The sequence below is a fragment of the Sus scrofa genome, chromosome 9, assembly GCF_000003025.6.
Source record: "Sus scrofa isolate TJ Tabasco breed Duroc chromosome 9, Sscrofa11.1, whole genome shotgun sequence".
Lineage (NCBI taxonomy): Eukaryota > Metazoa > Chordata > Mammalia > Artiodactyla > Suidae > Sus > Sus scrofa.
The window spans coordinates 38,334,232-38,360,020 of NC_010451.4; the positions used below are offsets into that span (position 1 = coordinate 38,334,232).

Sequence of the window (25,789 nt, forward strand, 5' to 3'; positions counted from 1 at the left end):
GTGGTTTAAGGATCTGATGTTGCTGTGGCTGTGGTGTAGGCCAGCAGCTGTAGCTCTGATTAGACCCCTAGCCTGGAAACCTCCATATGCCTCGGGTGCAGCCCTTAAATGCAAAAATAAATAAATAAATACATAAATAAATACTTAAAGTCATTTCAGATACAGAAGTAGTGGGAACGAATGATTGTACTGCTCAGCCAAAAGTCAGGAGTTCTAGATGTATAAGTTGTGGTGGGGAGAAAGTGAGAATGGAAAAAACTCAAATGACAGAATATGGTCCATTGTAAGAACTCAGAAAGCACAATGATCACCGTCATGGGTCCTTTTCAAACTGGCTATTTCTTTATTTTTTACTTTTTGGTCTTTTTGTCTTTTCTAGGGCCGTTCCAGCGGCATATGGAGGTTCCCAGGCTAGGAGTTCAATCGGAGCTGTAGCTGCCGGCATACACCAGAGCCACAGCAATGCCAGATCTGAGCCGCGTCTGCGACCTACACCACAGCTCACGGCAACGCCAGATCCTTAACCCACTGAGCGAGGCCAGGGATCGAACCTGAAACCTCATGATTCCTAGTCAGATTCGTTAACCACTGAGCCACGACGGGAAATCTCAAACTGACTATTTAAAATGCATTATCATTTTTACTCTAAGAGCAATAGCCTTTAAAATTACTTTCATTTTAACAGTTCTGAGAGTGTTCTCACCCAGGTTTACATAGCATACCTGTAAAAAGAACTGAATCTCTGCATCCTGCTGTTGGACTCCACTCATACTTGTGCTTCAGCCCTCACAGTCCCAGGCTAAGGCAGAATTACACACACAGACACAATCTCCTAAATTTTAAATGTGATTTCTGAGATTAAAATTAAAATCATTTCACTGTTATCAATACTTCCAGGAGTCCCTGTTGTAGTTCAATGGGTTAAGAACCTGACATGGGAGTTCCCATCGTGGTGCAGCGGTTAACGAATCCGACTAGGAACCATGAGGTTGCGGGTTCGATCCCTGGCCTTGCTCATTGGGTTAAGGATCCGGTGTTGCCGTGAGCTGTGGTGTAGGTTGCAGACATGGCTCGGATCTCACGTTGCTGTGGCTCTGGTGTAGGCCGGTGGCTACAGCTCCGATTCGACCCCTAGCCTGGGAACCTTCATATGCCGAGGGAGCAGCCCTAGAAAAGGCAAAGTCAAACAAACAAACAAAAAGAACCCGACATGGATCCGGAAGGATATGGGTTCAGTCCCTGGTCTCACTCAGTGTGTTAAGGATCCAGAGTTGCTGCAAGCTATGGCAGAAATCACAGATTTGGCTTGGATCTGGCATTGCCATGGCGTGGTGTAGACCTCAGATGCAGCTCTGATTCAACACCTGGCCCAGGAATTTCCATATGCCGCAGGTGCTGCCCTAAAAAGAAAAAAAAAAAAAAAGCTTACAGCTATAGATAGGTAGATAGATGCATATACATATACATATAGATAAATAGATAAATAATGTATAAATACTGTTAAATGTTTTTGGAACTAGGGAGGTGACCTCATTGTTGTACCTTTTTCAGGAACACCTAGAGTGATAAGCAGGACCTGGTACCTACCTTGTTCTCCCTCTTCCTCCCTCCCTTCACCTCTTCCTTCCAACTTTTTTTCCAGCAAACATTTATGGAATGCTAATGAGTGTCAGTTCATGTTGGGCTCTGAAAGATACAAAAATAAAAAGACTGGGTCCTCTAACCTCTAGGATAGGGAAAGTCATATTTGCATGAGCCCTAATCAGAGACTGATCAAGGATGCTTGAGGGAGATTTCAGTGCTGAAGAGCCTGCTCTTGGATACTAGGATGAAAAAAGATCAAAGCTTCCCTAATCCTAGAGGAGCAGCCTGAGATGGGGGAAAGGGAGTGAAGGGCATGTGCCTCCTCGAAGGACCCAAAGTAGGGTCATAAGAGAACAACAGAGGGTTGCATGACAGAGATAGGCAGGCACCCCGCTGCACCCCCTCCCCCGCACATGCAGGCTGTGAACTTGAAAGAGTCAAGTGGCTTTCTTTGGCAGGCCAGCAGAGACACAACCGTTTAGAGGCCTTATCATCTGCAAGGGGCAGACAGAGCTGTTCTACTTAGGAGGAAAATCTTGCTTTTGGTTGTGGCAAGAGCTGGAACTTTGAACAAAGCTATATAGATTTCAGTTTTGTCTCTACCACTTACTAAATGAGCAATCTTGAGTAAATCATTGCAGTGAGCTCTGGTTTCTCCATCTGTGAAAATCCCAAGGGATAATGAGCGATTCCATTTATTGAATTATGTGAATTACTTTTTAATCTGACAACAGCCCTAAGAAAGAATCATTACTATGATTCCCGTCATACAGATGAGGAAAGTGAGGCTTAGGGAGGTTAAGTACATCTCCAAAATTTACAAGTCTAGTAAACGATAGAGCCGGAATTTGAATTTATGTCTTGACTTAAAGACACTGTGTTCCTAACCATTCACACTCTTCTGTCCCTCTTCCAAGGATTTGTAGGAGGAACTAAAGGAGAATAAGTTTCAATGAAATGTTGGTAATTAAGCTGACTATTAAGTGCCTAACTGTTCTAATATAATCTTAGTTTTAGAGAATAGATTTGTCTATGTATTTATATTATTTTTTCAAACATAATTACTTTTTTAATTAACATTTTTTCTTAATTTTCACATTTTATTGTTTATTTTGTCACATAATTGCTTTTCAAGGAAAGAAAAATCTTTTGAACATTACAAAAATGGTGAGAAATGATTAGCCTACTCTTGGCAGAGCAGTATACACCTTCATCCATAAGTGGTCAATTCCTTTTTTTTTTAAGATTTTTTGTTTGTTTGTTTTTGTTTTAGGTTTTAGGGCTGCACCAGAGGCATATGGAAGTTCCCAGACTAGGGGTCAAATGAGAGCTGCAGCTGCCGGCCTTACACCACAGCCACACCAAGGCCAGATCTGAGCCACCTCTGTGACCTACAGCACAGCTCATGGCAAAGCCACAAGGGGAACACCCAAGATTTTATTTTTTAATTTTTAAAATGTTCTTTTTTAGTTTTATTGACACATAGTTGATTTACAAGGTTGTGATAATTTCGCTGTACAACAAAGTGACTCAATCGTACATATACACATGTCCGTTCTCTTTCAGATTCTTTTCTCACATAAATCATCACAGAACACTGGGTAGAGTTCTCTGGGCTCTACACAGGTCCCCTCTGACCAGTCATTCCATATTCCTCACTGTGCACATGCCAATCCCAAACTCCTAGGCCATCCCTCCCACCAGTCATTCTTTTGATTCAGCAGTGAGATGGGAAAGGATCCTGTGACTGGGAGTCTGGGAAAGGAACCTGGGTTCTAATCCAAGGTCTGAGTTCACTGGTCTGTGTTTATCTTAGGCCAGCCACCCTCTTTGGGCTGCTATTGCTTCATGTTAAAACAAGAGGGTTGGATGAGACAACTGGCAAAGTCCCTCCCCAGGTTAATAGGTAATGATTCCTATGATTTTAGCAAAGGACATCATTCAGAAGGATGATGGTAAGTCAATTTCTGTTGTAAGACTCTTGATGATAATATATAAACTGGATCTAAGAAAGTAACAGATGAGAAAAAGAAACGGAATTAAAGAACTCCGACCAGGTAATTTCTACATTCTTTCCAACTTTGAAATCCCATTATCCAAATGGTAATCTCAGAGCATTTTGTAATATTTCAAAGGACTCTCGATTGATTGATCCTTTCCGATCCTCAGTGGGACAATACGAAGTAGTTAAGAGGGAGATTATACCCACACTCCACAAATGAAGCAACTAAAGATTAGGTGGTGACCTTGGTCACCAGGCTAGTTGGGGACAGAGCTGGGACAGAAAGGCTTTCTGACCTGAGCTCTGTCCACTACACCATGGCTTTCCCTGACTCAATAAATATTAACTGTTTAAGAAGGTTGCTTAACACAAACTGCATTTTATTCCAGTTTGACAGATGAGTAATCCTCAGTAATGAATTCCTTTTTTTGAAAGTCCAAAGTCTTTAGTTCATCAGTTTTTGAGTCACTATTTCAACCTTCCTCAAATTCAAAATCAGAAAAGCTGGTGAGTAGGTTTTTTGTTTTTTGTTTTTCTCTTCAGCTTAAAAAAGTCAAGTAAATAATATGCTAAACTCTCTATAACCAAGAACTTTTCCCAAAAACCATGAGCCTTTTAGGACATTTAGCAACTATGACTAAGCAGTTCATCTTTCAGTTACATATACCTATATTTAATGCTGTGTTTATGGAAAAGACTAATTTAGCATGTTTTCACTCTTTAAAAATAGTAACGGGGAGTTCTCGTCGTGGCGCAGTGGAAACCAATCCGACTAGGAACCATGAGGTTTCGGGTTCAATCCCTGGCCTCCCTCAGTGGGTTAAGGATCTGGCATTGCCGTGAGCTGTGGTGTAGGTCACAGACGTGGCTCAGATCTGGTGTTGCTGTGGTTGTGGTGTAGACTGGCAGCTATAGCTCTGATTTGACCCCTAGCCTGGGAACCTCCACATGCTGCAGGTACAGCCCTAAAAAGACAAAAGACAAAAAAAAAAAAGTAATATATTTTATACTATTAAAGCAGCTTATTATTATTTTATGGCAGTTTTACACACACATAATAAGAGAAAAAATTCTATCAGTACAGATGAGTATAAAACAGATATGATCTCCATACCATTGCAGCCCAGGCTCACTCTTCAGAAACGAGGTACAACAGGTGCCCTTGCTAGATGGTGTTGTGGTTTTTGAAACTCGAGGCAAGGGGACAGGACACAACCTTTAAAAGAATGACATAGCCATTGAACACACAGCAAAAACTGGCTAAAACCAACCAGGTCTAAGATGGAGGAAGATTCAACTTCCAGTGGACCTTGTGCCTCATTATAGCTCACTGCAATACATTAGCATCTAAATGACATGCCCACAGGCCCCTTGACAGTTCCGACTGATCTTTAAAGGCCAAAAAGTGGGCAGTGGCCAAATTCCTGGAAATCCCAGCCTCTTCCCCAAAATAGTTGGAACAATCCTCCCACTCATCAGCCTATGAAATTATCCAGCCCATAAAAGCTCACCACCCCGTATTTTGGGGCCCCTCACCTTCTGAAATGGCTCACATTTTGCCTATCTCTCAATAAATCTACTTCTTACCTATCACTTTGCCTCTCGCTGAATTCCTTCTGTGCGGAGACATAAAGAACCTGAATTTCAGGAAGTCCTGAGCCCAGGTGTGTGATTTTAATTAAAAAACAGTGGGTTTGAGTCCCAATCTGGGTTTTGGCTGGGCTACTTGGGTTCAAGTCCCAATCTGAGTTGTGTGGTTTCAGTACAATTATAATTTAAAATAGTATGCTTACAGCTCCATTTTTCAATTTGTTGGCTTTAGAGTGTATGTACTGAGGTCCAGTTATAGCTCAGCGCTTACAAACCCAATGAGTATCCATGAGGATATGGGTTTGATCCCTGGCCTCACTCAGTGGGTTAAGGATCCAGCCTTGCCGTGCGATGTGATGCAGGTTGAAGAGGTGGCTCGGATCTGGCATTGCTGTGGCTGTGCTGTAAGGCCGGTAGCTTCAGTTCCAATACAACTCAGCCTGGGAACTTCCATGTGCTGCAGGTGCAGCCCTATACAGACAAAAAAAATAAAAAAATAAAAAAATAAAAAAAATGGGGGGGCAGATTGAGACTGAGCAGGACTCTGAGGGGCCCTCCTGGGTACAAAAGCTCCTTCGTGTCCCCTGTTTTTTATTTGTAGAAAAGGCTTTAGTGTCCTGGGCCTTCTCTGAGTACCAAAGAGCAGACCGAAGAAGTTCCTGATTAGATAAGTGAGGAAACGCAGAAATAAAGGACAAGCAGTCACGCAAGAAAAGTAATGATAGCTTAACAGTTTAGTGATAAAACAGAGTCGCAGAATTCCTAGTTCCTCCTCAAGAGATACACAGAACAGTCTGACACAGATCTTTGAGTTGTTCTGCAGAACCCTTCACCCTGGGTGGAGGATGGTGACTCCATGCTGACCGCAAGCATGTTGACCCCAGACTGGTGGGAACCAGAGGTTGATAATGAAGATGCCTGAACTATCACTCTGTTCCCTCACCACCAACCAATCAGAAAAATGTCTAAGAGCTGATCACAGACCTTGTGCCCTTCACCCCTAAGGTTGCCCGAGAGTCACTGGGGAGTTGTGGTCTTTGCAGCATGTATTGCCTGCTCTCCTTGCTTGGCACCTGAAATTAGTGCTCTACTTTCCTTCACCACAGTCAATCAATCACTCAATCAATGTCTATTTTAGTCCTCACATTCGATTGATAGTTTGGCCAAGCTGGGGATTCTAAGATTCATTTTTCACCCCTCAGCACTTTGAAGGCATTTTGCCAATAGAATGTTAAGATCCGATAGGGCAGAGTTTTGGTCTGTTTGGTTCATCAATCTATCCCAAGGACATGGAATTGTGTCTAGCGCATAGTATACATTCAATATCTATTTGTTTCATTAAGGAATTATCTTCTGGTACTAGTATTGCCAAAAAGAAGGTGGATGACAGTCTGATTAGCGTTTTTTTTTTTTTTTTTTTTTTTTTTTAATGGCCACACCACAACCTATGGAAATTCTCAGGCCAGAGATGGAATCTGAGCCACAGCTTTGGCAATGCCAGATCCTCAACCCACTGTGCCAGGCCAGGCCAGGGATTGAACCCGCATCTCTGCAGCCACCCGACACGCTGCAGTCAGATTCTTAACCCTCTGTGCTGTCCTGATTTTTGTTCTTTTTTATTTCTTTCTTCTTTAGAAGCTTTTAGGATTTCTTTCTGTCATTAGAATTCTAAAATTTCACCACAGTGTGTAGATGTACTTTTATTTAATTTTCCTTCTCTAAAATTGGTGGGCCTTGTCAAACTAAAAACTCTTTAGTATAAGAAAATTTATTTTATTACTTTCTTGACTATTTTTCTCCATACTCCCTACACCTTCTAGAATCATTTTTTAGATAAATATTAACTTTCCTAGTACTAACTTTCATGTCTTAATTTTTTTTTCTCATATTCTCTATCGTTTTATTTCCTGTACTTTATCTTCCAGGTAGCCAACTTGATCTTCTATTGTGTCTATATTATTATTTAGCAATTCCCCTGAAATGCCTATTTTTAATTTCTAAGAACTATCTCAAGTTCTCAAGTTACTTTTCATCACAAACTGTAATTGTCTTAAGAATGCAGTAGGTGTGTATATAACTGAATCACTTTGCTGTACACCAGAAATTAACACAACCTTGAAAATCAACTATTTCAATTAAAAAAAAGAGGCAGTAGGTTATAAATTTCTCTGATACTAATTTGCATTTTTATTGGAATTATTTTAAATATTAATTCCCTTAATTGACTAATATAAGTATTACAAAGGTGACTGATTTGCGTGTTGATTAGTTTTTTTAAAAAATTCTCTGTAACTGCTTGGATTATTTTTTTCCTTCAGCTTCAGTTACTTAATTAATTTTCCTAAGGTTTTCTCTTTCGCATTGTTTTTTTCCTCACAAGTTTGATGCTCCCTGTTGTCCATTTATATGGACGAATTAAGAACTAAACAAACGCCTTAATTTTGTATAGGTCGTTTGTGTGGGTTTCCTCTTCAATTGTTTAGATTCATTTCCGCAAGAAGCTCTTAAACAGAATGACTGACATAGTTTTTGTACAAGAAGGCGGTGTTTGTGGACAGGAAGTCTTCTCTGTAGGGTTTCCTGTGGGCAAAGTGCAAGCAAGCAGGCTGGGAACAGAGGTTTCCAGGTGGAGCTGGTGGAGGTACATTTTAAGTCTGATTTAAGTACAGTGAATTCAGAGTTTATTGTAGAGATTCAGAATTTCTTCATTGTCATTATCTTTTGCACCTTGGGCCACGAAATCTTTGGGGAGAGCCCTGTCTGAGTTTGACGGCTTGCTTCCTAGAGGGCAGTGCGGCTGGCTTTTCGCCCAAGGGCAAAAGTCTCAGCTGCCAAGCTCTGTTTGCAGAGGTCAGAGGAAAGGGGCCCAGCTGTCCCCAGACACTGAATCTAATTCTTTAATGAGGCCAATTATGATTGCCCCACAGCCCATCACTGTATTGTTGACTGTGTGTGACTTCCCTTCTGGGACCCCTTAGGAAAATGCATGCTCATGTCTTCTGCCCTGGCCTGCGGTTTTCCATACATTTTCTCTCAGTCCATCTATCGGCTTTCTATCTTGCAGAAGTTTCTCCAAACTTCGGGCCTAATGATGATACTCCTTCTGGTTTTCCTATTCCTATTATTATCTCATTCTCTTTAAAGAATTTTTCTGTAACTTTGACGGTAGTAGCTGTACATGTATATGCATAATCCACCATTGTGTGTGTGTGTGTGTGTGTGTGTGTGTGTGTGTGTGTGTATTAATACACGTTTGAAAAGCAAACACGATAGCTCATCCAGTTAATGCTTTGGGGGAAGATAGATGGTGTCCTATAAGTGAACAGACTACAATCTCTGAATTCTTTAGTTGATTCAAATGTTTTTACCTTGTTTACACTTATTAAAAACAATGTAGTGCTGGAGTTCCTGTTGTGGCTCAGCAGGGTTAAGAACCTGATAGAGTGTCCATGAGGCGGCAGTTTGATCCCTGGCCTCACTGAGAGGGTGAAGGACTGCTGCCAGTTGCAACATAGGCCGCAGATGCAGCTCATAGCTGCGGCTGTGGTGTAGGCCAGCAGCTGCAGCTCCGATTTGACTCCTAGCTGGGGAGCTTCCGTATGCCACAGGTGTGGCCGTAAAACAGAAAAATAAAAAGTAATCATGAACAATGTGCCAGAAAATATATAAAGTCTGAAAAAAAAATTACAGGGATATTTTAGAATATATTACAGAACTGCTTGTACCCCAAAAGGAACATTTGGTCATCATTGCTTTTCCAGTTTCCTTATCTTTGTGTTTAGACTTGCGTACCCAATTCCACAGTAAATTCGAGGGGCTACTTGTCAAGGCACGGTTTTAGGCACAGTTCTGGAAGTGCTGTTCAACAATTACATTTCTGGCCTCTCAAGGTCATTTGGGGTCTCCTGATTCAGATGTCTTTCCTTTGAAATTTCTCAAGTGTCTAGGGGCAAAGTGTTAATACGAAGACAATCAAAAACCTTTTAATTATAAAAAGCAGAATCCAAACTCTGAAAAGAGCTTAACGGTAATAAATCTGTCACATCTGGGCTCTACCAGACACTAACCCTGCACCCTGGGCAAATGATTTACAATTTCTAAGCCTCACTTTTCTGAACTCGAAAATGCCCATAATCCACAAGTACTTACCTCATAGGTTTTGAGACTCAAGATAATGTACATAAATCCTTGGACACAATCCCTGACTCATTAGATGTTAGCAGTTGCCATTAGCATCCACAAATAATTCACATCTTCATTATACAACAGTTCTGGAATAAATATCCAACTTCTTGTTAAGATATTGCTAAAACATAGGAAAAGATTTCTTACTTCCTCTTTTCATCTTTACGCATATTTTTGTAGTTATATATAGTATAAAAATTAACCATTTTTTCTCTTTCATTATTGTTTCTCTTTTCTTGTTTTTTCATTTTTTTTCAACCATTTTAAAGTGTACAGTTCAGAGGCTTTAAGTATATTCACACTGTTGTATAACCATCACCAGTATCCGTCTCCAGAACTCTTTGTCTCAAAAATTTGAAACCCCCTACCCATTAAACAATAATTCCCCATTCCCCCACCCCAGTCCCTAGCCACCACCATTCTACATTCATTCTGTGTCTATAAATTTGATTACTCCAGATACCTCAAATAAGTGAAATCATATAATATTTGTCCTTTTGTGGGTGGCTTGTTTCATATAGTATAGTGTTCTCAAGTTTCAGTGTAACGTGTTAGAATTCCATTCTTTTTAAAGATTGAATAATATTCATTGTATGTATACACACACACATATATATATATATATTTTTTTTTTTTTGCTTTTTTTCCCTCCCCTTTTTAGGGTTGCACCTGCAGCATATGGAAGCTCCCAGGCTAGGGGTTGAATTGGGGCTGCAGCTGCCAGCCTATAACACAGCCACAGCAACACCACATCTGAGCTGTACCTGGAACTATATCACAGATCACAGCAACATCAGATCCTCAACCCACTGCGTGAGGTCAGGGATTGAACCTGCGTCCTCACGGATACTAGTCAGATTTGCTTCTGTTGTGCCACAGTGGGAACTACTGTATCTATACACATTTTGTTTATCTTTTCTTCTATTGATGGACACAGTTTCACTTTTGGGCTATTGTGAGTAATGTTGCTATGAACATGGGTGTACAAATGTATGTTCAAATCCCTGCTGTCATTCCTTATGGGTATATCCAGAAATGGAAGTGCTGAGTCGTATGGGCACCTGACTTTTTTTTTTTTAATTTTATTGGAATAGAGTTGATTTACAATATGCTATTAATTTCTTCTGTACAGCAAAATGATTCAGTTATCCATGAACACACATCCATTCTTTTTCAGATTCTTTTCCCATAGAGGTTATCACAGAATATTGAATAGAGTTCCCTGTGCCATAAAGCAGGTCCCCACTGGCCATCCCTTCTATATACAATAGTGTGGCATCTTACTATTTTATTCTCACTCTTCTTTGGTGTCCCATGCTACTTTGCATTTCTGTATTTGGGAGATTTGTAAGTCCCATCCAGATTTGTTTTCTTTTCTGTTTCATAGGTAAATATGCTCATGAATCTTTTCAAAGAGAGGAGAAGGGGGTCCTTTTCTTCATCCAGCGCAGAGCCAGCCTGTATGGTCCCATTGAGATGACTTACCTCACCATTCCCACAGGCTCTTCTGGGGACCAGGAGTCATGCTGTGGCCCTGTTCATTTGAGATGACAGCATCCTTTCTGCTAGTCATTGGATATAGCTCTACAGGCACTGCCTCTCAACTACTCCAGAACTAAGGACTTGGTTAGGAAGCCGTTTACCTCTTCCTGAAAACTCACTGTTGGTCAACAGTGCTACAAACGGTCTGTCTTTGGATATCTGAAATGCACCAGATGTGCACCAGGCAACAGGGGTGCAAGTGTATGCGAGGCCTGGCCTCCCAGTGTAGTGGGGAGCTTATCAGTATCCTCCCCCATCCCCTCAGAACAGATTATAACTAGACTGTCTCACCCAAAGACATTTAAGAAATTGTCAGAGTATTTTGATGTGCTTTGGCCATGATGGATCTTGGTATGGTAGGTTCTGTAATTGGATTATTTATGGGCCCTGCAAGGAAAAGAATACAAAATTATGAATTCAAAATGAGATAGAGTGTTTTGGAAGGGATCAGAGCAAGCGAAGCAGATCCCCTGAAGCATAGGCTTTAGTAACTTCATAGTAAGTCTGCCTCTGGACTTGAGGAGTATTAAAAAAATCCTTTACCCCTGCAATCTCTCCTTCAACTGTCCTAGAATGTGCCCAAAGTTTCTGTCATTATTTTCATCCCACAGTTAAGTTAGAGCTTAGTGATATTGTAAATGTTTGGCTGCCAGATGACATTCAAGCCCACTAGATTTGGAGGATAAAGTGTTTAAAAATACCATGTTTGGAGTTCCTGCTGTGGCTCAGTGGGTTAAGCACCTGATATTGTCTCATGAGGATGCAGGTTCCATCCCTGGCCCATTCAGTGGGTTAAGGATCCAGCACTGCTGCAAGCAGTGGCATAGGTCACATGTGGCTCGGATCCAGTGTTGCTATGGCAGTGGTGTAGGCCAGCAGCTGCAGCTCTGATTTGACCCCTAGCCTGGGAACTTCCATGAGCCACAGGTGGGCCATTAAAAAAAAAAAAAAAATTAAAGAAAAACTCCATGGAATTGCTGTTGTGGTGCAGTGGAAATATATCTGATTAGCATCCATTAGGATGTGGGTTTGATCACTGGCCCTGTTCAGTGGATTAAGGATCTGGCATTGCTGTGAGCTGTGGTGTAGGTCGCAGACAAGGCTCAGAGCCTGTGTTGCTGTGGCTGTGGTGTAGGCCAGCGGCTACAGCTCCAATTCGACCCCTGACCAGGGAACCTCCAAAAAACAAACCATGTTCATTGCAGGAAATTTGGAAAGGCACAAAGAGAAAAACATAGTCACCTATTAATTGTTCTACTACTCAGAGATTATAATCATTGTTAACATTTTAGTGAGTATCTTCCCAGTCTGTTTTACATTTCCTCAAATTTGTAATCTGCTTTTTAATTTATTATTATGTTACATAATAATACTAGGAGAATTTCCAGACCACACATTTGATCAATGTGTACTTAAAGATTTTAAGGCATTTTTTTCTTATGAAAAGGAGAAATGAGACATCCAAACACTATTGTTGAACTCATCCTCAAGACTAGACAGATGCATAGTACCAAAAAAATGCAGCTGCTGCCACCTAAAGGAAAAATGCTAAAAATACTGAAATGACATCTTAAGACGATGTATTAAGCTAAGATATTAAGGGGGCTAATTCTATTGTTGCTGTTTTTTTCTTCCTGTTACCAGTTTGGTTTTTCCATCCCTTTAGTAAATTATTCATCTGAATGGACCTAGAGATTATTATCCTAAGTGAAGTAAGTCAGAAAGAGAAAGACAAATACCATACAGTATCACTCATATGTGAAATCTAAAATACGACACAGATGAACACACCTGTGAAACAGAACCAGACTCACAGGCATAGAGAACAGACTTGTGGTTGCCAAGGGGCTTGAAGGGGTAGGGAGGGAAGGATTGAGAGTTTGGGATTAACAGATGCAATGTATTATACATAGGAGAGATAACAAGGTCCTACTGTATAGCATAGGGCACTATATTCACTATCCTGTGATAAACCATAATGGAAAAGAATATGAAAAATATATATAACTGAATCACTGCTCTACAGTAGAAATTAACACATTATAAATCAACTATACGTCAATAAAATTTTTAAAAAATCATTCATTTGAATAGGTAATATATTTACTAGCATAACATTTTATTTATTTTTTGTCCACAATTATGTCATGCAGATCAGACCTGAGCCACAGCAGTGACAATGCCAGTTCCCCAACCAGCCCATAGCATAACATTTTAAATAACACAATGGTGTGTAGTGAAAAGTAAGTCACTTCCTTTTCCTTCTCTCCTAATCACAGTTCCTCTTCATAGAAGCAGTCATGTTTAACAGTTCTTTGTATAGCATTCCAGAAATGGCACATTCACAAGATTAAATGCTTTTGCATATGAATATGTTGGCACATACACTGATTTGTCCCCCAAAGTGGTAATGCATTGGACCCACTTCTCTTAACTTTGTTTTGTTTTCACTATCTGGTTGTTCATGTCATCATATATTATTTAGCTTTTTAAAATTTTTTTTTATTTTTAATAAAATGAATTTATCACAATTATAGTTGTACAATTCTCTTTCACACTTGCACAGGCCTCTGTCCCAGGATGCTTTCTTGCCAGGTGTGATAACATCTATCATCCTAGAACTTCCCACTCCCCATTCTCTTGGGTGCATCCTCTGCTTTTTTCTGAATCCCACATCTTCCTCTTTCTTATTTACTCCACATTGTGTTGAATTATGCTCTTTGGTAGCTTCCGCCCAAGTGATGCATAATGGGCAAATTATTCAAGACTTGCATGTCTGAAAATGTATTTCCCCCTTACATTTGGTGAGAATTTGGCTGGGCATAAACTTTCCAGTTATAAAATATTTTATTTCTGAATTTTGAGGGTATTACCCTACTGTCTTCTGGTATCCTGTATTGCTGTTTTCAAGTCTGATGCCGGGCAGATTGCTGATCCTTAGAACATGAAGTGGCCAGGTTTTTCAACTGGGAAGCTTTTAGGATCTTTATTCCCAGTGTTCTGAAATTTTAGGATGATGCACCTTAGAGAGTGTGGCATATGCTGCTATTGGGCCATCAAAAGGCAGATCTTCTTTCCCCAGCACAGAGGAGTGGTGGGCAGCCCACGCAGGCCCTGGACGGCATCTTCCACCTCCCCCTGCATCCAGGAAGAACATTTTGACCAGTTCTTTTCAACAGAAGGAATGTGAGTACAACTGATGGTCTGGTGGTAGTGGAATTAGAGGAATGGACTGCAGTGGAGGAGGAGAGAGACAGGGATACGACTTGCTCTTGGCTGACCACTATCAAGCAGGGGGTGGGGTGAGCAAGCAACCCAAAGGCATGTTCTTACTACCACTCTACCTCTGGTTTCAGCCCCACTCCCCACTCCCTTCTCCTGCTTGGTGACCCTGAGCTGACCTCTCCAGGATAAGTGACTCAGGTCTGGTTCCCAGCCCTTTTCTAGGCTCTTATGTTTACAATTTTCTCTACTTTTTGATAAGTAGATTTCTCATTAATTCATATTTTCTACCTTCCAAAAATTTATCAAAATTCTTTTTTTTTTTTTTTTTTTTTTTGCTTTTTAATGGCAGCACCTGCAGCATAAGGACGTTCCCAGGTTAGGGACTGAATCAGAGCTGCAGCTGCCAGCCTACACCACAGTCATGGCAACACTGGATCCAAGCCTCATCTGTGACCTACACTGACTGCAGCTTTCAGCAACACTGGATCCTTAGCCCACTGAATGAGGCCAGGGATCAAACCTGCATCCTCATGGATACTATGTTGGGTTCTTAACCCACTGAGCCACACGGGAACTCTGAGATTTTTTTTCATACCTTTAATTTTTCGATCCAGTTGGAATTTGTTTCAGAACAGACCTTCCCTATTATTTCAAGCAGTAATTATTAAATATATTCTTTCCTTCCTAGAGAGAAAACAAAGGTGACTAGCTCTTAGGAGAAAAAAAAAAAAAACCACACATTTCTACTCAGCTATAAAAAAGAACAAAATAATGCCATTTGCAGCAACATGGATGGAACTAGAGACTCTCACACTGAGTGAAGTAAGTCAGAAAGAGAAAGACAAATACCATATGATATCACTTATATCTGCAATCTAATATATGGCACAAATGAATCTTTCCACAGAAAAGAAAATCATGGACTTAGAGAATAGACTTGTGGTTGCTGAGGGCGAGGGGGAGGCAGTGGGGTGGTTGGGGAGCTTGGGGTTCATAGATACAAACTATTGCCTTTGGAATGGATTAGCAATGAGATCCTGCTGTGTAGCATTGGGAACTACGTCTAGTCACTTATGATGGAGCGTGATAATGTGAGAAAATAGAATGTGTACATGTATGTGTAACTGAGTCACCATGCTGTACAGTAGAAAAAAAAATTGTATTGGGGAAATAACAATTACAAAATAATGACAAAAGAAAATAAACACATTTATTTTTCTGTAAGTACAAAAGTATTTAAAAAAAAAAAGCAAAAACAAAGGAAAAAAAAGACATACTTTTGGAGAAATTGCCTCTGTTCACTTTGGTTTATGGAGCGTGTGAGCGACACGCCCATCTGTGCATAGAAAACAGAAAGCCTTTCTCCAGGGCCCCTCACCTGATGGGAACACCCAGCCTCAGGCAGCAGGATGGAATGTTCTAGGCACTGGCTTTACTCCTATAGGCAAACAGCGGTGGGAGAACGGGGTGGGGTAGGTCAGGAGGAGCAACACTCTTCAAGGCCTGCGAGTCTGTCCTTACAAATCATTTAGTGGGTGGGTGGCAAGAAGACAAAGGAAACCAGGTCCCTTGTCAGACTTCCCAGGGCCCGGCTGCTCCCCAACTTGAACGCATGCAACATGTTTTCACCCCATTTCTGACACACCCTGAGGCAAACAGCCAATTGCTTCCAGGGGGTTTCTGTGTAGGCTCTGAATGAGATTTTCCTACCTCTGCCTTCTTTTCACTTATTTAAGGAAAATTTAGCATATGTCAGGAATAGTTTTCTTTTAATGCACTGTACTTCAGTTCCTTTCTGGACTTTGTGGGTATGAGTCACTTTTTGAGACAGTGCCAGGAAATGCAAATAGAAGAATATTATTTCTGAAAACCTGAGATTTCAAGCTGGGCCATCTATTTCTCTTTGGTAGTTTTAATCTTATTGGGACGTTCATATTATGAAAAAAATGACAGAACTCGAATCATTTTTTGTTCCAAGTGCTCATAGAACAAGCTGCTTCTCGATTTCACGCTGCTTCTTTTATAAATGGGTCATTATTGTTTGGCTTTGTTCTCTACCACACTCTCTCGTGTTCACATATATACATATATTTCTGGGATCCTAGATCTTTCTCTGTGGTGATATAGATATTTGTGCATTCGAATAGTTTTTTAACTTTTCATAACTTCTCAGTACTCCTCTTTGTCTAAGTCTGACTATTTTATATTTGTCCAACACCAGGTCTTCCTTCTTGTAATAGAATTACTACTCTACCATAACTCAGTCTAATTCTGGGTCTTTGCTTTGTGTGTGCCAGAGAGTTAAGAAAGGAGACAGTGAGTTGAAAGGAAGTCTGGGCTACGGACAAAGAAAGAAAAAAAGAAGAGGGAGGTACAGTCAGAAGAGAGATTAGCTCTTAAAGAAGACCTTGGGTCTTTGCCTTCTTTGACATTTTAACTTGGTATCGGAAAGCACATTCGATTTTAAAACTCATGGAGTGCCTGGCACGTGAGCAAATGTCAGAGCAGTAATCAAAGTTAGGGCTCCAGGGGAGTTCCCTGGTGGTCTAGTATAGTGATTAGCACTTTCACCACTGTGGCCTGGGTTCATCCCTGGTCTGGGAACTGAGATCCCACATCAAGCTGAGACAGCCCTCCCCCCACAAAAGTTAGGGTCATAGCCACTTTTCTTTTTCTTTTTTTTTGTCTTTTTGCCATTTCTAGGGCCACTCCTGTGGCATATGGAGGTTCCCAGGCTAGGGGTGAATCGGAGCTGTAGCCACCGGCCTATGCCAGAGCCACAGCAATGCAGGATCCGAGCCACGCCTGCAACCTACACCACAGCTCACGGCAATGCCGGATCATTAACCCACTGAGCAAGGGCGGGGATCAAACCTGTAACCTCATGGTTCCTAGTCGGATTCGTTAACCACTGAACTATGACAGGAACTCCTCATAGCCACTTTTCTTGAATCTCCTATTACTTCTCCTTGACTTTTTGTGAAAACCTCAGCATAATGCACTATTGCTTAACTTACACTTTGTTTATGAAAGTTGCTGAGGTGAGAGCAGAGATTTTAGAATCAGAAAGACTTGGTTTTATTTTAATTCTGATTTTTTTTTTTTTCTTTTTCCAGCCCCACCAGCAGCATATGGAATATTCTAGGCTAGGGGCTGAATCAGAGCTGCAGCTACTGCAACGCAGGATCTGAGCCACGTCAGCAACCTATACCATGGCAACACCAGATTCTTAACTCCTTGAGCAAGGCCAGGGATCAAACCCGCATCCTCATGGATACTTGTTGGGTTCTTAACCGGTTGAGCCACGACAGGAAGTCCTATTTTGCTTTCATCTTTAGATCAGTTGAAGAGAAAAATCATTCATTTAAAAAATAAAAAACACGGAGTTGCCATTGTGGCTCAGTGGGTTAAGAACCTGACTAGTATGCATGAGGATGAAGGTTCAATCCCTGGCCTTGCTCAGTTGGGTTAAGGATCTGGTATTGCCCCGAGCTGCTCGCAGTGTAGGCCGAAGATGCTGGGTGGCATTGCTGTGGCTGTGGTATAGACTGCCAGCTGCAGCTCTGATTCGACCCCTAGGCTGGGAACTTCCATATGCTGCAGGTGCAGCCCTAAGAAGAAAATAAATAAATAAATAAATATTAAAAAACAAAAATAATTTTGGTCCGTCTACTAAATAGCTTAAAACATTTTAATTTTTAATTGTAGCAGACATTAATGTTAAGGGAAAACAAACACAAAACAAACAAAACAACAATAAAAAGTGGGTATCGATCCCCATGGCAGAAAGTTCTCAAGCACAATTGTCGATCTCACATAACATACTTACTTTGCATTGTCACTGAGGATACTGGTAAGAGGAACTTTTCTTTAAAACCAGAAGACAAAAATAGAGCTCAGAGACCAGATTTTGATTTTGAGAAATAAAACAAACCCTGGAAGTATTTTAAGCCATAGGTAATTTCAAATGAATAGGAAAAATTACCTCTGCTTGTGTCATGAGAAAATAAACATTCAGAAGTTACTCAGAAGAAAATTTCATGCAGTTATGTTTAAAGTTAAACATCTCAAAGCAAATGTTCACTTAAATTTACATGCAGAAAGACTTTGTTTTAATTCTCAAAAAAATTGACCTTGCTCAAACTGTATAACCTCTTAAAGACTTTGCTTTTTCATAGTAAATGTTTATCCCATGAGCGATAAAAGAGAAAATGTATGTAAAAACCTTAGTATAGTCAGAGTTCCCTGGTGGCCTAGGACTTGGCATTGTTACTGTTGTGGCTCAAAACACTGCTATGTCTCAAGTTCAGTCCCTGTCAAGGCACTTCTATTGGTGCAGCTAAAACAAACAAACACCCCTTAGTATAGTGCCTGGCACTTTAACCAACCCAGAATATCAATTAATTCACTAAACAAATGTTTACAGAATGCTTACTGGGTGCTGGACTGCCTGCTCGGTGTTAAGGATGCCATGGGGAATGGGACAGATGAGATCCCTGCCCGTATGGAGCTTATAGTTTAGTGAAAAAGACAATAAACATAAACACATAGATTAAATAAATAAGGTGTGTGACCAGGAACAGCAGAGAGGACCTATGTTAGCTGGGGGAGTCATGGAAGGCTTCGCCACAGCCTGAGGGATGAGAAGGAGCCAGTGGAGCCAAGGTTTGTTTAAGGTAGAGGAAACTGGATCGCTGGCTTAGAGATTGGGTTCTATCCACTGTCAGAGGCCATCAGGGCAAGGCTCCTCCTTGCCTTTTTATAGCCGTTGTCCTTCTGTTAACCTGGCCACTAAGAATAAGCTCAGACTGTGCCTGTGACTTTCCATCCTCATCAATCTTTTGCAAATGAAATTCAATGGCCAATCAATACAATCACCTCCTTGAATATGCCCTCAACTCCCTTATCCATCTCATGGTACTTTACTCCACTGCCCCAACCCACACTTGTTAAATCCTACTGTCCACGGCCCGCCATGTCTGCACCCACAGAGTGTAGCCGAAGAACACATGTAACCTCACTGACTGGTCTCACTTTGGTTCCTAGAGGCCCTCATGCAGGCCAGCAATCTTAGGTGGTTTCCCTGGTCCTTCTCTCCCCATCTCTCCTCACACATTGAAGAAGACAGAGGATGGAGCATTATGACCCGTGCCCTTCCGGACCAGGTGGATAAAAGAGGAGCAGCCCTTGAATCCAAGCACACTTAGCCCCAGCTACCCTCCTGCCACTCTTTTCACCAACACCATGTCATCCCACACCCCAAAGCACAGTTCCCCTTTCTAGAAACATATTCTTATTCAGTTACACCCACAAGATCTGTTCAGAGAATCAAGGAGCAGCTGACTTTGGTGGTTGACAGGAGCCTATAGCAAAGGAGTGGAGGTACACAAGACAGGGACATTTTTTACTAATTGCCCCATTAATCTTGGGCTAATCATCAGTTTCTGTCTCTGAGGTTTGCATACATGATGATGCATAAGAGACTTTTTTCTTTTTTTTTTCTTTTTAGGGCCACACCTGTGGCACACAGAAGTTCCCAGGCTAGAGGTCAAATTGGAGCTGCAGCTGCTGGCCTACACCACAGCCACAGCATTACCAGATTGGAGCAACATCTGCAGCCTATAAAGCAGGTCACAGCAACACCGGATACTTAACCCACCGAGTGAGGCCAGAGACTGAACCTGTATCTTTATGGATACTAATTGGGTTCTTAACTCCCTGAGCCACAACAGGAACTCCAAGGAGACTATCTTAAAAGTGCGAGAGTACTAAGTGATCCGCAAACTATAATCCAATATTTATAATTCAATAAATTTTATTAGCATCATAGAGATAAAATTTTGCAGAAACTGAATGTATCTGGTTATTAATCAGTCACAGTAACTTGAAGAATAGCAAGCCTTCTTTTCACAGTTTTTTTCTTTCTCTCTAGTACACGTGTTCACCATAAAACCACTGCCTATAGCTTTAATTTTAATAGGATTAGTCTTACAATTTGGATATTACTATCAATCTTTTATTTCTACTCCAAAGAGTGTCATAAATCCACCGACATCCCACCTTGGTTCCTAAAGTTCAAAGTCTTGCACAATTGCAAAAACAAACCCTTGGTGTTCAGATTAAAATCAGATTTTTTTTCCCTTTGCACATGACTTTACCCTGTTGTACACTCTATGAGTTCGGTGAGTTCATTTCACACTCCTTTCCATCCTCTGACCCCAAGCAACTGGAGCCAGCCCTGGCTGGATGCCTAATGGGGTGTTAGGGGCAGGAATCTAAAGCAGATTCCCAATTCGAATCCCTCTTTGTTTCACAAGCTGCAAAAACTGCATCCTTTACACTCTGTCTCCATCTATTGGATGAAAATGACCAATGCTGCCTAAATTCCCCCATAATGGCTTTCTGTGCAATCTTCTGATTAAGTGCACTAATATATCTTCCCTTAACATAATACTTAGATTTGACTCTGTCAAACTCTATTTCTGGACAAAGCAGTTTAAATGTTTTTGGAGGTTGTTTTGGCTGTGTTTCCACGGCTTGTTGAAGACCTGAGCCAGTGCAGGGACAATGCTGGATCCTTAACCCCCTGCTCAGGAGAGAACTAATTTTTTTCTTTTTTTTTTTTTTGTCTTTTCTAGGGCCCAGCCTGCAGCATATGGAGGTTCCTAGGCTAGGGGTCTAATAGGAGCTACAGCTGCTGGCCGACACCACAGTCACTGCAATACCAGATCCAGCTCATGGCAACGCCGGATCCTTAACCCACTGAGCAAGGCCAGAGATGGAACCCGTAACCTCATGGTTCCTAGTCAGATTCGTTAACCACTGAGCCATGATGGGAACTCCACTAACTGGTTTTTGATCATACCTCCTGGACACACTTTTCTTACTTGGAGGAAAGTTCCAGTGTTCCTTAATAGTAAGTAATTACTTTGGCTAGTGGGCAGCTTATGGAAGCTGGAATCTTTCATGCATTTTCAGCTATTCTCAGTGACTACTTCCAATAGATAGAAGTTCCCTTTCAGGAAGATCACCCACAGATCATTATTACCTCTGTTAGAATCACAGGAACTGACCTGGGGCTTAGAAACTAGTGAACGCTAGTTTACACGGCTTTCTAGTCCCTTTGCCCCATAACTTATCTAAGGGAAATCTGGTCCACCCAGGTTAGCTACATATTTCTAATGACTTGGAATTGCATTTCTGGCCATTTCACTTTATTTCTACTCTCTAGTCCAAGGATAAATATCATTAGCTCATTAATTCTTTCAGCTAATATTTACTGACTGTCTACCATGGACATTGATTTATTTAAATTAGAGTATTCAATATACTCTTCCTGGGAGTATATTAAAGTTGCTACCCTCCTGAAGGGTATATTCTAAGAGGTGGGGGAGTGCGGGTGTGGAGATGGACAACAAATACATAACTAAGTAAACATAAAGAACGTAACTGGTAAAATAAGTGCTGTAGAAAACAGAAAGGTAGAGTGCCTGTTGTGGCTCAGTGCGTTAAGAACTGGATATAGCATCCATGAGGATGCGGGTTTGATCCCTGGCCTTGCTCAGTGGGTCATGGATCCTGCATTGCCGTGAGCTGTGGCATAAGTCACACAGGTGGCTCAGATACGGCGTTGCTGTGGCCTCGGCTGTAGCTCCAATTCAACCTCTGGCCGGGGAACTTCCATACATGACAGGTACAGCTTAAAACAACAACAACAACAACAACAACAACAAACAACAGAAAAGGAAGAGATAGGGAACAAAAGTATCTTTCATATTTTTTCAGTGTAAAAAAATGATAACTTATAGCGAGAATTGTCAATTCCTTACCAAGAGAACAAAAAAGAAAAAAAAAAAAAAAAGGAATTCCGTCGTGGCGCAGTGGTTAACGAATCCGATAGAACCATGAGGTTGCGGGTTGGTCCTGCCTTGCTCAGTGGGTTAACGATCGGGCCTGAGCTGTGGTGTAGGTTGCAGACACGGCTCGATCCGCGTTGCTGTGGCTCTGGTGTAGGCGGTGGCTACAGCTCGATTCAACCTAGCTGGAACTCCATATGCGTGGAGGCCAAGAAATAGCAACAACAGCAACAACGAAAGACAAAAAGACAAAAAAAAAAAAAAAAAAGAAAGAAAAGGAAGGAAAGGAGATAAGGAGTTGGGAAGGGGATGGGCAGTTGCTATTTTATGATTTGCAAAGGTCTCACTAAAAATGTAACATTTGTCCGAGTTCCCGCTGTGGTACAGTGGGTTTAGAATCCAGCTGAGGTTGCAGCTGTGGCTCTAATTCCATCCCTGGCCTAGGAACTTCCACATGCTCTGGGTGTGGCCATAAAATACATAAAAATAAAAATGTAACATATGAAAACATATCTAAAGAAAGTGAAGGAGTGAGGCACATAATTATCTGGCGGAAAACATTTTCGGGAGAAGATACAGCAAGTGGGCTAGCTTTAACATGTTCTAAGGCTGGAGCTGACAAGATTTGCTGATGGATTGATTGGATGAGGAATGAAAGAGTGAGGCCTCAAGAATGGCTACAAGGTGGGTTTCTTTGTTTTTTGTTTTTTGTTTTCCCCATGCCTGCTGCATGGAAAAATTTCCCCAGGGCCAGGGATCGAAACTGTGCCACAGCAGTGAATTGAGCTGCTGCAGTAACAACACTGGATCCTTAACCCACTGTCCCAAAAGAGAGCTCTCAGAATGCCTACGAGATTTTCAGCCTGAGAAAAACCAGGGGGCAGAGTTTCCATTACTTGAGACAGAGAAGACTATGGGGAGAGGAGATTCTTCCCCTGGGGCATGATTCAGAAATCAGTAATCTCATTTAGCATTTTTGCTTTTCTTGTTTGGCCTCCCTGAAAGGCATATGAGGTTCTCCAGCCAGGGATCAGATCCAAGTGCAGTTGTGACCTATGCTACAGCTGTGGAAAAGCCCAATCCTTAACCAAACTGTGCTGGGCCAGGGATCACACCTGTGTCCCAGAGCTCCAGGGAGGCCTATTCCCTTGTGCCACAGCAGGAACTCCTCATTTAGCATATATTAACTTGAGAGGCCTTTTAGACATTCAGGTAGAGATATCAAGTAGGTAGTTGGAAAATCAGATTTGGAATTCAGGCTAGAGACCTGAGCTGGAGCTATAAATTTATGCTCCAGTATCATATAGGTATATTTTTAAAGCCAGGAGCCTGCATGAGATCACCCAGCAGAAAGAGGAAAAGTGAAGGTTTGAAGACTGATCCCAGGAGCACACCAACTTTTAGAGGTGGGGACATGAGGACTAGCTGACAAGGGAGACTGAGAGGGAGAAGAACCAAGAAACATGTCTGATTTGATACGCATGTAAATCAATGAGGTTAGAGCACATCCTCAAACCATACGCAGAAATAAACTCAGAATGGTTTAAAGACCTAAATATAGGACATGACACCAGGGAGTTCCCATTGCGGCTGAGTGGAAACGAATCTGACTAGTATCTATGAGGATGCGGGTTCAATCCCTAGCCTCACTCAGTGGGTTAAGGATCTGGCATTGCCCTGAACTGTGGTGTAGGTCGCAGACTCGGCTCAGATCCTGCATTGCTGTGGCTGTGGTATAGACCAGCAGCTGTAGCTCCAATTTGACCCCTAGCCTGGGAGCTGTCATATGCCATGGGTGTGGCCCTAAAAAACAAACAAACAGAAAGGCATGACACCATAAAACTCCTAGAAGACAACAGAGGCAAAACATTTTCTCACATAAATTGTAGCAATGTTTTCTTACTTAGGTCAGTCTTCCAAGGCAAAAGAAATAAAAGCAAAACTAAACAAATGGAACCTAATCAAACCTAAAAGCTTCTGATCAGCAAAGGAAACCATCAACAAAAATGAAAAGACAACCTTCTGAATGGGAGAAAATATTTGTAGAAGATGCAATGGACCAGGGCTTCATTTCCAAAATATACAAATAGCTCATACAGCCCCATATCAAAAAGACAACTCAATCAAAACATGGGCAGAAGACCTAAATAGACATTTCTCCAAAGAAGACATTAAGATGGCTAATAGGCACATGAAAAGATGCTCAACATTGCTAATTATTAGAGAAATGCAAATAAAAACTACTGGTGGTATTACCTCACACCAATCAGAATGGCCATCATCAAAAAGTCTACAAATAATAAATGCTGGAGAGGATGTGGAGAAAAAGGAACCTTCCTATACTGTTGGTAGGAATATAAATTGGTGCATCCACTATGTACCTGGTGTGGAGGTTTCTTAAAAAACTAAAAACAGGAGTTCCCATTGTGGTGCAGTGAAAACAAATCCAACTAGGAACGATGAGGTTGCAGGTTCAATCCCTGGCCGCACTCAGTGGGTTAGTGATCTGGTGTTGCAATGAGCTCTTGTGTAGGGCGCAGATGTGGCTTGGATCTCTTGTTGCTGTGGCTGTGGCTGTGGCCGGCAACTGTAGCTCCAATTAGACCCCTAGCCTGGGAACCTCCATATGCCATGGGAGCGGCCCTAGAAAAGACAGAAAGACAAAAAACAAACAAACTAAAACAGAGCTACTGTATGAGCCAGCAATACCACTCCTTGGAATGTATCTGGATAAAACTAATTCAAAAAGACACATGAACTCAATATTCACAGTAGCACTATCTACAATAACCAAGACATGGAAGCAACCTAAGTGTCATCAATAGATGAATGGATAAAGATGTATATATATACAATGGAATACTACTCAGCCATAAAAAAAGAATGAAATAATGTTATTTGCAGCAACTCGAATGGACCTAGAGATTATCACTCTAAGTGAAGTAACCCAGACAAAGATAAATACTGTATTGCTCACATGTGGAATTAAAAAAAAAGATACAAAGAAACTTATTTACAAAACAGAAATAGACTCACAGATGTAGAAAACAAACTTATGGTTACCAAAGGGGAGAGAGGGGGGAGGGATAAATTAGGAGTTTGGGATTAACAGAGATACACTACTTTATATAAAACAGATAAACAGCAAGGTCTTACTAAATAGCACAGGGAACTATATTCAATATTCAGTAGCTTGTATAATGGAAAAGATCCTGAAAAAGTATACACAAACACACACTCACACACACACACTCAGAGAGCCAAGGTTGTATATTATGTCTTTACTGACCCAGCTCTGGATCTAATAGAAATCAACATTACACAGGACATATTGGGATTTTGGGTGGATCCAATAAATTCACCTTATCAGTATATAAAAGTTTTGCTGACACTTAATCCAACCAAGGAATCTTCCCCAGTGGGAACTGTGTCACATTTTTTTTTTTTTTTTTTTTTTTTTTTTTTTTTTTTTTTTTTTTTTTTTTTTAGGGCCGCACTTGCAGCATATGGAAGTTCCCAGGCTAGGGATTGAATTGGAGTTACAGCTGCTGACCTACCCACGGCCACAGCAATGCTGGATCCGATCTGTGTCTTCGACCTATACCACAGCTCACAGCAATGCAGGATCCTTAACCCACTGAGCAAGGCCAGGGATCAAATAAGTATCCCCATGGATCCTAGTTGGGATCGTTCGTTAACTGCTGAGCCACCAGGGAAACTCTTAGTGTGTCACTATTTTAATTGGTGAATATGACATATAGACAGGGGTGCCCCTGTTGGGAGTCATCAACCAAGCTTTTGTATC

The 25,789-nt window shown here is 41.3% G+C and overlaps 1 long non-coding RNA gene across 18 annotated transcripts in view; it reads right to left on the minus strand.

Annotated features, from left to right (window-relative positions):
- The window catches only part of LOC110262223, a 61,493-nt gene that overhangs the window by 18,336 nt on the left and 17,368 nt on the right, over positions 1-25,789 (minus strand). For 8 of the 18 annotated variants that reach the window (XR_002347014.1, XR_002347001.1, XR_002347013.1 and 5 more), the window contains exons 1-2: positions 9,326-10,033; positions 4,701-4,802 (exon numbers count right to left, since the gene is read on the minus strand). This is a non-coding gene — a long non-coding RNA (uncharacterized LOC110262223). Of the gene's footprint in view, positions 1-1,587; positions 1,687-2,194; positions 2,245-4,700; positions 4,803-8,968; positions 9,120-9,325; positions 10,034-11,194; positions 11,689-25,789 lie in introns of those variants that run through there. The other 10 variants (XR_002347015.1, XR_002347005.1, XR_002347018.1 and 7 more) reach the window with 8 other exon arrangements.